This window comes from Dermacentor albipictus, chromosome 7 (assembly GCF_038994185.2).
Source record: "Dermacentor albipictus isolate Rhodes 1998 colony chromosome 7, USDA_Dalb.pri_finalv2, whole genome shotgun sequence".
NCBI lineage: Eukaryota > Metazoa > Arthropoda > Arachnida > Ixodida > Ixodidae > Dermacentor > Dermacentor albipictus.
In genome coordinates this window covers 95,386,339-95,399,738 of record NC_091827.1, presented here as the reverse complement: position 1 = coordinate 95,399,738, position 13,400 = coordinate 95,386,339, and positions in this window count along the sequence as shown.

Sequence of the window (13,400 nt, the reverse complement as noted above, 5' to 3'; positions counted from 1 at the left end):
CCGCACTTAAGCTACAGCCACTGAACTTGCTGGACTGATGGCTGCTTTTGTTTATATCATGGACCAAAGAGCTCGGTCTTAGTTCATCTCCGACTAGAGAATGGCACTGCGATCCCTGAAGTGCAAGTACAACTCGACATGGGCAGCAAGCTCCTATGCATCAAAGCCTTCGAATGGCATCACAACTTCATGTTGTAATGGTTATCAGTCTACTGCGGAATACAAGGCAACGTCCTGGCTGATTCTACTGCCAAATCACCACACGATACTCCGAAAGAAAGGATCCCGATGCCTGTTCAGAAAAAGAAAGCCGTGGCTTCACTGGAATCCACACACGCTTAGCGTGTATGGCGGTTGCTCTGGACAGCAGCCTCCATAGGCAAGACAAAATATGCCTTCACCGCATCCAATCAATGCAGCCTTCAAAAACTACTCTAAGTACAAAATTCAGCTGATGTACTCGCCAGCATAATGTCTGCAACACCCCTGAGTGCCTGCAACTCTATTGCAGTGTGTGCGCCTGCTGCCTCTACTTGTCACAGAGACATTTTTATAACGAGGCACTACACATTCCCCATAGGGGCGTCTGCGGCAGCAAGCATTTGGTGTGTTGTGACACCAGGCATCCGGGCACATCAGGGCTGAGCCCTCTAGCAGGGAGCAGTGCATGTCTTAGCCGTGTCTGGGCCAAGGGGGATATTTGTGCGTTGAGCAGCCGTAAGAAAACTATCACCGGCCCTCGTATCAAAATGCCTAGCAAACATGATTGGACAAGGCTACAAAACCTCAAAGATGTCAAGCAGAGACCTCCTCCTTGAACTGACAAAGAAAGATCCGATTGAAAAGATCGCTGAACTCACACGTGTCTGTGATAATTATGTCAATCTATCCACATCGCTCGCTCAACACAAGCAGGGGAGTAATATCAGAAGAAGATTTCCTAAACCTCAGTGACGAAGAGCTGTTTGAGAGATTTCAAAAGGAAAATTTCTTAAAGCTGCAGTGAAGAACGGTCCCGCAAAACTACCAACGGATCCCCTCGAAACAGGTAATACTCCATTTGGTACCATTACTGTGCCCAGTTCACTGAACGCAGGATACTTGAAAATAAAGGTCCGAGCATACATATCGAAGCCGACGCGGTGCTTCAAGCGCCACAGTTCAGGCATGCATCACAATCTTCCAGAGAAAAAGAAACATGTGCGAAATGTAGTGCCAATACCATCGATCTGACAGCGGCAACGCTCCTGCACGGAGCTGCCCTGTCTGAGAGAGAGAAAAAAGAAATGATCGCAATCATCGTAAAACAAAAGATCTCAGTTCTTGAAGCGCGAGAAAGGCTAGGGCACTTACCTCAAGTAAGCCGTGTTAGTGCGACGCGACAGGGGGCAGCGCCACATCGGTTTCCTGAGTCTAGAGGGTCCACGCACGGTGTGCTACACACCATCCGCCACTTGGTGGTGGCAGCTAGTGCTACCCCATCCATTCCAAAGCCTCTGGAGACGATGGTTTCGCAGGGCCTTAAGATAACTGGAACATCAAGGCCTGAGACACGTGCCTCAACAACTGCTTAGTCTTCCAGTGCTTCTGAGAGAGCACTGAACATCTACACCAAAGCACTTGTGTCATTGACACCGAAAGACTAGCACAATGACGAGTGCGCAAAGATGTATAAATTCCTAGTAACCGCTCCGAAAAAGAATATGCCATCTTACGGTTGTTTTGGTTGTACCCCGAGTTAATCTTTTTATGGACGCTGCGCTGCTTCATTCTGCGCATTGCCCCACTATGCTTTTTCCACCATCGCTCTCAAATTAGGTCCATTAAGTACTTCGAAATGTTACCGCTCCTGTTTCACTTCCGAATTCCACGTCCTTCATAGCTGCCACTGAATCTGAGGATAACAATGAAATAAGCGTCAGTTATTAATATATTGGAGCTTTGCCCGAATGTGGAGCGCCGAGTGTGATACGAAGGTACTGCTTTGCGCTGAAGGCGTCGCGCGTACATTCACTGACGCTCACTCATGTTCACGCTCACACATACATTCACTGACTTGCAGTCGTGTTTATCGCTACGAGAACTCACACTTACCTCTGGCCGCTGACGTTTATGATCTCGTTCGCTCATGCTAACTGACGCTCGGTTGCTTTCATAGCAACTCTCATTTACACACGCTGAGAGTGACTCAAGAGCATGTACACTAACACTCACCTGTACTCACACTCATGCATCCACTCAGGCCCTTCGTCACCTGCCCATACTCCACTCTGGACTGTGAAAAAATGTGAGCATGTGGCACGAAAGCGAATGTGCTGACTTATGATCTTATGAATGTCAAACATGTGTACAGCTTTGTTGCGGCTGTACCTGGCAAGCAGCGCGTAAAACAAAAGTGAACCAAATCTACAAGTAGAAAGTGTTCCAACTGCGGGAAAGAACGTTTTAAAACATGCTTAGGCCACACCCATATATTTTGACAACATTTTCGTGTAGCCGTTTCGGTGAGTTGAAAATTTTGGGAAAACTACACGTGAAAATAAAGTGTCCCACAAAAAATGTAATTTTTGTGTTAGCAATGTTTTTATCTATTTGAATATAGCTAGCTTAGCTCTATAAATATTTCTATAGACTTTGCTGGAGGCCCTATGCATTTTAGTTTTGTTGCTGTTGCGCCTGTGCATTCCTGAATGGATGTATAACTGTTTCTCGCTGCCTTATCAATAAGTAGGTTGTTAGGGGCGCTTATGAGGTTTGTTGATATTTTTATCATAGTGGCTGGGCTATTATGCCACAATATGTCCTTAAGCCTGACTTCTCACACACCTCGCAGCAAATTTAGCGACGTAAATAAAAAAATGGCTGTGGCTTAGGTAAGGTTAAGCCCAGGATGCGAAGCATACTAGCCTTTATTTTAGTTGTTGAACCACTGTTTAGCCTGCTGAACTGCTGTTGCTTGGCTATATTTGGTTCGGCTAGACGAAGAAACAACTCATGCATTACTTCTTCGCCTTCAAGAGTGGAACGCGACAGCGTTCCCGTCGACCCGCCAAGGGGTGTAAGACAATGGGCTACAGGGCAGCGACTACGCGCCCCGCATTAGACGCGGTGAGCGTCGAGCAAAGCAGCGTTCGGCGCGGCAACGAAATGTGCGCCTGAGCAAGAGACGCACGCCTTAGAAACAGCGCGTTTCTAAGGCAACACCGCATTCACTAGAGGCGCTTTTGTACCGCTTTGAAGCGTTGTACTCGTGGCTCAGTGGTAGCGTCTCCGTCCCACACTCCGGAGACCCTGGTTCGATTCCCACCCAGCCCGTCTTGCAAGAGTTGAGCCAAAGCCACTTCTCCTCTGTCGTGACGTCACGGTGTCACGTGATTTCATGGTCACCGCCGCGCCTGAGGAGCTGGGTTGAGCCCTCGTAATATGCTTCGCATAAAAGCAATCATCCCATCTTTTATGTCGAATGTTGATGCTGTGTGCCACAAATAACTGAACACAGCAAGCACATTCTGTCCATAAAGCTCTTTTAATCACAGAATCGTCTGCCTTTTGTATGGGAGCATTCAACGAAGCGCCTAGATCTTACATGAAGTACTTTAAGAATGGTTTTTATTTTATTTAGGGGAAACGTTCTGTGCAAGATGCCATTACACTTCCTCAGTGTAGCAGACGTTGTAAGGTGTCCTTTGCCACCTCACTTCTGCACGCAAGTTTCTCAAACAAACAAACATAATGGATTTTCCTTGTAGCACAAGAAGTTGCTCAAATAAATTTGGACTCCATGGCTTTTGGTAGCTTGTAGCACAGGAAGATGCCCGACTTTTTTTTGCATTCAACTCAAGGATGTGTTGAAGTGCCGCTACTAGGGAGAGGGTGGTGGATCAGGATGGCGTCCTCTATCGACAGTGCGGGCACAGCATCCGTCACTAGGCTGTCGGCAATTATCGATGACAGTTTCATAAAAAGTGAATTTAAATTGAAGCAGAATCACACCCTCTAAAGTTCACTTTCACTCTGTTCATTTGTGTTAGTTGTTAAGCAAATGTTTTATTAGTCTTTATTTTTATGCGATGCAAGTTCGCATAATGTCCTGACATTTCTTTGAAAATTTTTATGCAGCCGACCTATATCGAAGTGTTTTGCTTCCGTTAAACATATCTGGCTTTCCAGCTAGTAAAAATATAGTTTATGATTCATTGTTCTGATTGTGTTACCGTGCATTCAGGTGCGCTTACGTTATAGAATTGTGTTGCCTCAAATAATCGGCATTTGAAAGTGCCTACGTACCGCATTTCGCTTTGTTCGGTCTTTTGGCGTTGTTTTTATGGCTTTGGGAAGGAATTGAACTAGGCCATGCCGGTTGCGTTTTTGCAGAATACAGTGATTATGGTAGTTTCTTTCAAGGAAACGTTCCTGAGCACTGCCCAGATTTCACACAATAAAAAAATATACATCAACTACACAATTACGACAAAAAAAGACAATAAATTATTGAACTCCCCATCGCCAATGTTGTAAAGTGTGTGAATCGAAGCTTTGCGAAGTTGTGGTATAAACGGTGCACTACAATGTGCGGTGTCTAATTTTGAGCGCCTGTGTTTCTTTACCGCACACTGAATGTACCGTACACGGGCGCTGCTACATTTGGACACCGTAGAAATGTGGCCGCTGTGGCCGTAATCTGACGCTGCCTCCTCGACCTTGGCAGCGCGAGACTTAAATTAGTGTGCCACCGCGTGGGCCGGTTAGCTCGAGCAAACGGTCTTATTTGTAATCACAAGGGTACCAACTGTATTTCGCAGGAAATGAATAACTTGAGGCTTGGAACTATCTTCGGTGTGGGGATAATGGAACCGGTAATGACAACAATATGACAAAATTATTAGGTATACGATCTGCTAGAATGCTTCGAGCGCGGCTAAAACTCAGGTAAGTCAATGTCTCTTCGAAGTAAGCTTCTTTTTCTCGGAAGGACATAGCAGGATGTTGAAGTTCTCGGCCCTGAACGAGCGTTACCTCAATGTGCCATTGTAGGTGAGGCTGCGTCACTGCGTCTGAAATGTGTAAAATATAGTAGGAGTGGAGTAGTGTTGTCTTACGAACGTTTTTTACTATGTATAAATACCACTGGTAATATTGTCGCGCATATTCTTCTAGAGAATTAGTATCTCAATCGGGATAAGATCTGTCAACTAAGACTGACGCCTTCTACGATGAAGCGCCTCATGAGCTTTCCCGAATAGCATTGTGCCCTTGTTCTCCGCGGTGTTGCGTTGCTAGAGTACTAAAAGCTTTAACGCCTATGTGCCGAAACATGCTGTCGCGTGGTTTTTGCTCCAGTAATCAAACATTGCTTATTCTTGCCGTATCTGCAACTAAACAAACAAATCAACTTTATTTGATTACCGAATGGACACTGTGTGTGTGTATTGTTCCTGAAACTAGACGTACAATAAATGCCCCTGTAACTAATTTTACGTTACAGTACAAGAACCTGCTGTAAGCCTGTTACTACCAAAATATCACTATGATGACGCCGATCATACATATGCTGCTTTTTCAATAGCAGCGCCATGCTCAAGCGCTTAGACGCCGTTTGAAGAGAACGCAACGATTTGGCCTATATTTGTTACAAAGTTGGGCGTGTGTCAAAGGTCACAATTATATTCTGCTGTACTAACTCAGCCACAAGATATTTAATGCTTTACCGAAGCTTTTTAACGCTTAAGTTCTATACCAGTTCTTACCTATATATAATCCCACAATGCCGATAACTATGGGAGCAGTTATGGCCTACCAACAAGAAACTATTGAAGTCGGGTAATTCAAATAAATAAACTTTGGTGCTCGTGAGTGTACTTCATGCGTTCTCAACTTTTTTATTTGTGCTGAAGAAATCATCTTCAGTCATATACAATAGGCATTGTCTTCGTATTTAAGCTCTTTCCTCTCCCTGCCGCTGCGCACTTTGAAAACGGGACGACACGATTTCCAGCTCAGTGGTTCTGGTTTGAAAGCAATTGTTTGCTAGCCATGACCGACCGAAGTGCGTAAGTTGCATTTCTCCTGAAGACAATGCACAGTACCTGCTGGCGCAGAAGAGTGCTGGAATGGAAGTTTTCCTGTATTCCTTATATTTACCTTGTGAAGCTCGATTCTTCTGCATTTTTTGCTTTTGCCTTGTGAAACGCGATTCCATGGAAGAACGGGGCAAACATTTACACCACACCATAGATCCTCGCTATTTTAAACTACGCAACTGTGTTATTTTCCCAATTTGTCTATCTAGCAGCAACATTTTTTATGTTAAACAGCAACGAACGAACAATTTAGAGCGTTGAAATCGAACCTTCCTGCACGTTACATTGCAGCCTGCTGGAAGGTGCGTATAGCTATAGTGTGTATGGCACGATAGTTATGTGGATTCTTTTAGAGTGAGATTGCAAGGAGCAATGCCAAGATATGCAATTCTGAGCAATATCTTGTAATTCATGGGGCCTTTACTACCATAAATGGGCAAATAATGTGATGAACATAATAATAGGCAAAACTGTAGAGAAATGTATGCGCTGAATATACAGGGTGTCTCAATCTTCATGCACCAAGATTTGAAACTATTGTCGCAATGCAGAACAGGACGTGCACCCAAGAGGGGATGACGAAAAGTATTCTGGTTGCTGGGGCGCTTCGGCATCCACGGGCTGGTGTAAGCTGGTGCCTTCAGCATTCGCCTTGTATAAACAACATTCATGCTTGTCTCCGTGTCGCAACATTTTGGTGGACGTTTGGGGTACCAACATGCTGGTGCGCAGCGCTCGCCGCGTGAGCCCTGACGCGATTATCGACAGCCAAAGCGCCACAATGGCCGACCGCCCAGCTCCGGTGCCATTGACTCTCACCTGCGTCGTGTTGTCCCAGCAGTGAAACCCAGGGACCTTCGATGGCATCGATCGGACAGACGTTGAAGACTGTATTTTCTGATATGAACGTGTAAGGGAAAACAATCGGTGGGACCCAATGGTAATGCTAGCGAATGTGATATTCTACCTCCGATATACAGCGCTAGCATGGTACGGAACCCACGAACACGAATAGTGAGCGGGGACGTCTGCAAGCAGAAGCTTCAAAACCTCTTTGGAAAGCAATTTGGCCGTCAGCTGGCAGCGAAGGAGCTTGACAAAAACTGTTTACAGCGCAAACACATGCAACCACAAAGTAAGGGACAGGACACAAGCGCTGACTGTCAACTAACATTTATTAACGGAAGACGGGTGCCTTATATAAGGGGAAAGGCAGAAGCGAAAGGGGAAGGGAATAATACAATCGGGGAAAATGATGATGCGCATCGATAAACGAACATGCCAGCAGTCAACGCATACAGGCGCGAAGAAACAAGAAAACGATGAAACTAGACAAACACTAACAAAAGACGAGGGATACTAAGATACAGTGAAATCAGAAAGCAGCCGCTTCCAAAAATTGAAGCTCTGCCGCAAAAAGCGATACAGAAGGGGTGCTTACGCACTTGCTGCCATATTTGTGTATGTAGAACGTTTCCAAACTGACGCGCGCCGTCTCGTCGGCACTCTTCCCGAGAATCTTCGTCTCTCCCAAACGAGCCTCGCAACCTGTGCATCCAATTACATGCGCGACCAAATGTGCGTACTTGTCCTTTAAGTTGCTTAAATTTCGGGCATGTTCCCCCAAGCGTTCATTAATGCAGCGGCCGGTTTGGCCGATATAAGCCTTTCCACACTTCAAGGGGATGGCGTAGACCACTCCTTTGGAACACTTGATGAACGGCTTCTCATGTTTTAGCTGGCAACCTCTTTTTTTAGAGTTGCAGATGCGTGGGCATAACTGCGCCAGCTTGTTGGGTGCCGAAAAAACAACGGAAACACCATGCCTGTTGGCTACCTTCTTAAGACTATGCGAAGTCTTGTGCAGGTACGGCACAACCAAAGGCTTGTCGGTCTTCCGACGGTCATCTTTTACTCGTGTTCCCAGTTTTAGCTTCTGAAGGAGGGTCTCAGACACCGCAATCAAAACCGAATGGGGGAATCCCGCCGCCACAAGTCGGCTGGCCTGATTCTCAAAACTTGTCTGCATCAGGTGCGGGCACGACTTCTGAAGAGACGATTCCAAACAGTGCGACGCTATAGCCCTTTTTACAGTTTTGGAATGCGCTGAATCATATGGCAGCAAGTCCTTTTTTGCGCGAGGGAAGTAGCCCCAGCAAACGTGGTTTTCATCAAAGGTTAGTCTCAGGTCTAAAAACTGTAAGGCATTTGCGTCAGGTAGTTCGTGGGTAAAATTTAGCCCAAGTGCATGCTTGTCAAATGCGTTTAAAACTTCACCTACTGTAGAGAGGTAGGTGAAGGCCGTCTGCTTTTTTAAAAGCACTAAAAAGTCATCTACGTATCTAAAAACCTTTAAAACGAACCCCCCCAAAAACGACCTATCTAAAAATCTATCTACCTTTGCTAAAAAAATATCGCAAAGAATTGGAGCCACGCAGGACCCAATGCAGATACCGTTGCGCTGCAAAAAAGGCAGGTTGTCATAAACAATAAAAGTAGATTTGAGGTAAAACTGCAACAAAGATATAAAATTATCTACTGACAAGCCTGTTGAGTTCCGGAATGACACTTCGCCGTTTGCTTCTACGCATTCTCTAACAGCCAACAAAAGCTGATCCTGAGGCACAGAATAAAACAAGTCCTGTACATCTACAGAAAAACCAAAGCCAATGTTGTCTGTGCTCTCAAGAAACAGCGCGACATCCGTAGATTTCTTTGTTAAGAACGGATCATCCAAAGCAAGTGTTTTGAGATGCTTTTGCAAAAACCGACTAACGTTTATTTGCCACGAACCTTCTTCACTAACGATAGTCCGGAATGGAATATCTGGTTTGTGGGTCTTGGCTGTAAAAAATGCGTTTAGGCTACTACCTCTGCTATTAGCAATATCCCTCGCAAGTTTGTCAAGATTTAATTCCCTGCAGAAGTTAATAAACTTGGTCTTGACCCTAACGGCACTCTTCTTAATGGGCTCAAAATTCTTATTGATTGCCACTTGCGCTTTTTCATTGAACATTCCCTTTGGTAGAACAACAAACCCTGTCTCTTTGTCTGCTTGAACAAGCATAAGGTTATTTCTTTTGAACAAAGAAACCACACCATTTAACACATTTCTATGATTCTGCGCGTCAAGAACGTTTGTTGAGCACTTTCGCAGACAGTCTACACCCTCAAGAAGGCAGCGGTCCCGGTCCTCTTCATTTCTCGTTTTCATGGCCAATTTCCTGTTCGTTGCAATCAGCTCATGGGCTGGGACACCAGGCTCCAAACCATATTTTGGGCCCTTCTGCAGGAGACGTGTTACATTCTCAGGCAGGGAAACATTTCCTAGGACAGTTACACTTCTTTTACTCCCTTGTGTAGTGTCCCTGTTGTTTAGACAAGACAGCAACAGGTTCAGAAGGCACCTCCAATGGTGCTCCGTGAGTTGAGCAGCTGTTTTCATCAGCGACGCTAGCTTTCTTGCGGCGAGCCATCCGGGGTGGTCAACGTAGCAAAGCAATCGAAGCCAACAAACGTTCTTGACGCGCAGAATCATAGAAATGTGTTAAATGGTGTGGTTTCTTTGTTCAAAAGAAATAACCTTATGCTTGTTCAAGCAGACAAAGAGACAGGGTTTGTTGTTCTACCAAAGGGAATGTTCAATGAAAAAGCGCAAGTGGCAATCAATAAGAATTTTGAGCCCATTAAGAAGAGTGCCGTTAGGGTCAAGACCAAGTTTATTAACTTCTGCAGGGAATTAAATCTTGACAAACTTGCGAGGGATATTGCTAATAGCAGAGGTAGTAGCCTAAACGCATTTTTTACAGCCAAGACCCACAAACCAGATATTCCATTCCGGACTATCGTTAGTGAAGAAGGTTCGTGGCAAATAAACGTTAGTCGGTTTTTGCAAAAGCATCTCAAAACACTTGCTTTGGATGATCCGTTCTTAACAAAGAAATCTACGGATGTCGCGCTGTTTCTTGAGAGCACAGACAACATTGGCTTTGGTTTTTCTGTAGATGTACAGGACTTGTTTTATTCTGTGCCTCAGGATCAGCTTTTGTTGGCTGTTAGAGAATGCGTAGAAGCAAACGGCGAAGTGTCATTCCGGAACTCAACAGGCTTGTCAGTAGATAATTTTATATCTTTGTTGCAGTTTTACCTCAAATCTACTTTTATTGTTTATGACAACCTGCCTTTTTTGCAGCGCAACGGTATCTGCATTGGGTCCTGCGTGGCTCCAATTCTTTGCGATATTTTTTTAGCAAAGGTAGATAGATTTTTAGATAGGTCGTTTTTGGGGGGGTTCGTTTTAAAGGTTTTTAGATACGTAGATGACTTTTTAGTGCTTTTAAAAAAGCAGACGGCCTTCACCTACCTCTCTACAGTAGGTGAAGTTTTAAACGCATTTGACAAGCATGCACTTGGGCTAAATTTTACCCACGAACTACCTGACGCAAATGCCTTACAGTTTTTAGACCTGAGACTAACCTTTGATGAAAACCACGTTTGCTGGGGCTACTTCCCTCGCGCAAAAAAGGACTTGCTGCCATATGATTCAGCGCATTCCAAAACTGTAAAAAGGGCTATAGCGTCGCACTGTTTGGAATCGTCTCTTCAGAAGTCGTGCCCGCACCTGATGCAGACAAGTTTTGAGAATCAGGCCAGCCGACTTGTGGCGGCGGGATTCCCCCATTCGGTTTTGATTGCGGTGTCTGAGACCCTCCTTCAGAAGCTAAAACTGGGAACACGAGTAAAAGATGACCGTCGGAAGACCGACAAGCCTTTGGTTGTGCCGTACCTGCACAAGACTTCGCATAGTCTTAAGAAGGTAGCCAACAGGCATGGTGTTTCCGTTGTTTTTTCGGCACCCAACAAGCTGGCGCAGTTATGCCCACGCATCTGCAACTCTAAAAAAAGAGGTTGCCAGCTAAAACATGAGAAGCCGTTCATCAAGTGTTCCAAAGGAGTGGTCTACGCCATCCCCTTGAAGTGTGGAAAGGCTTATATCGGCCAAACCGGCCGCTGCATTAATGAACGCTTGGGGGAACATGCCCGAAATTTAAGCAACTTAAAGGACAAGTACGCACATTTGGTCGCGCATGTAATTGGATGCACAGGTTGCGAGGCTCGTTTGGGAGAGACGAAGATTCTCGGGAAGAGTGCCGACGAGACGGCGCGCGTCAGTTTGGAAACGTTCTACATACACAAATATGGCAGCAAGTGCGTAAGCACCCCTTCTGTATCGCTTTTTGCGGCAGAGCTTCAATTTTTGGAAGCGGCTGCTTTCTGATTTCACTGTATCTTAGTATCCCTCGTCTTTTGTTAGTGTTTGTCTAGTTTCATCGTTTTCTTGTTTCTTCGCGCCTGTATGCGTTGACTGCTGGCATGTTCGTTTATCGATGCGCATCATCATTTTCCCCGATTGTATTATTCCCTTCCCCTTTCGCTTCTGCCTTTCCCCTTATATAAGGCACCCGTCTTCCGTTAATAAATGTTAGTTGACAGTCAGCGCTTGTGTCCTGTCCCTTACTTTGTGGTTGCATGTGTTTGCGCTGTAAACAGTTTTTGTCAAGTATGCACCAACTCGCCCAGAAAGAAGTTTTAGCGAAGGAGCTATCAAACCGTGCGCAAACGTTAATAAAATCTTACGTGGCATATATTGAAAATGTCCTGGCGCTCTGTCATAAAGTTGACAAAAACATGAACGTCTGAGACCGACAAGATTACCCAGATCCTAAGGGCATAGGAAGTGACGTATTAAACCTGCTTACCTGCAAGAACTATGAATCGGTGGACGCAATCATGAGGGAGTGTCGCAATTTCAAACTGACAAAGAGTCGCCGCATTAGGCAGGAGTTCAACAGGCTACGAAATTCAGCTTCAACGTCTTCGTGTGAGGAACAGCCATGTGGATGTCCTCTGTCTGGATAATAAGATTTGATGCGGTTAATTCGTCGCAAGCTGGAAGCCATCCTTCCCGCCATTGCTCGTCAGCGTTGACCGGACAACGAATGTTCTGTCTCGCTTATACATGCCGTTGTCAGACAAGAGATAGCGAATATAGGTCTCCCATCTCTCTTCCCCATTTGGGATGCCGCTTTCAGTCAGGACTGAGCCCGTACAAAGACTGGTTCCCCGTTTTCAAGCGGTTGCAACTCGCCGTCGTAATCCGGCTGACTGGAGAACACCGGATAATAGGCCGATTTTGTTTCAATTGCTCGCGTGTTGGACATATGGCTCGCCGCTGCCGCCGTCGTCGGCCATCGCCCCCTGGTTGGAGTTTACCGTCCGACCACCCAGATCAAGGTGTTCCCCGTTTCTCTGCGCGTCCTTCACCTACGAATACCGACAACGTACCTCCGACCTTACGAACCAGCCGGTCACCATGGCCCCTAAGCCGTCGGTCTCGTTCGGCGTAGGCCCGCCGTTCTCCCGCTTTCATGCCACAGGAAAACTAGTCGGTGCAGCTCCCGGAGGTGACGCTGCATCAAGGACTCGGCCTACAACTCATCCGATCACATTACCTACCGTTGGAAGTATATTAGACGTTGAGGTGGATGGAGTCTCAGTCAAGTGCCTCGTCGATACCAGTGCGCAGATGTCTGTAATGAGCGCCGCCGTTCGTAAGAGATTCAGAAAGGTCTTCACGCCTGCCATACCGTGCACAGTACGCACTGCCGACAGCATATGCCACCGGTTGGCGCCATGTCCACCGCGCGAATAACGACTGCCAGCCATGAAACCACCGCCTTACTTATTGTCCTAGAGCGCTGTCGACATCAGCTTACTTTGAGGCTGGACTTTATTTTGACCCATTCTGGCCAAATAAACTGCGCTACAGGTGTCATGCAGTTGGACCTCCCTTCTGACAGCTACTTTGTTTCTGACGCACATCATACGTCCCTTTGTTCTGCCGAATTCACTAGGTTGCCACCTCAAGCCGCTACGACTGTGGAGTTTAACGCTTGAACACATGTTCCGGATGGCAACTACGTCTTTTCTACACTTGGTGACGTTTTTCTACAGCATGGCGTCGCGCTCCTAAGTACCATTGTCACCATTGACAGTTATTCTACTTAGCTTCCCGTTCTCAACTTTGGGTCTGTTGCACGTGTTCTTCCCGGTAACATGACAGTGACCCGCCGGACACCTGTGCACGAGTACGACATATCTCGCTCCCACTATTTCTGCCTCTTTCAGCCCTGTCGTCACATGTTCCCGTTCGGCTTGGTTACCCTACGATGACGTCAGTAAAATGATTGCTACCGACCTCTCTCAAGCTCAAATAGAACACCTTATGCGCATCTGTTTAGTTACCGCGATATTTTTGAT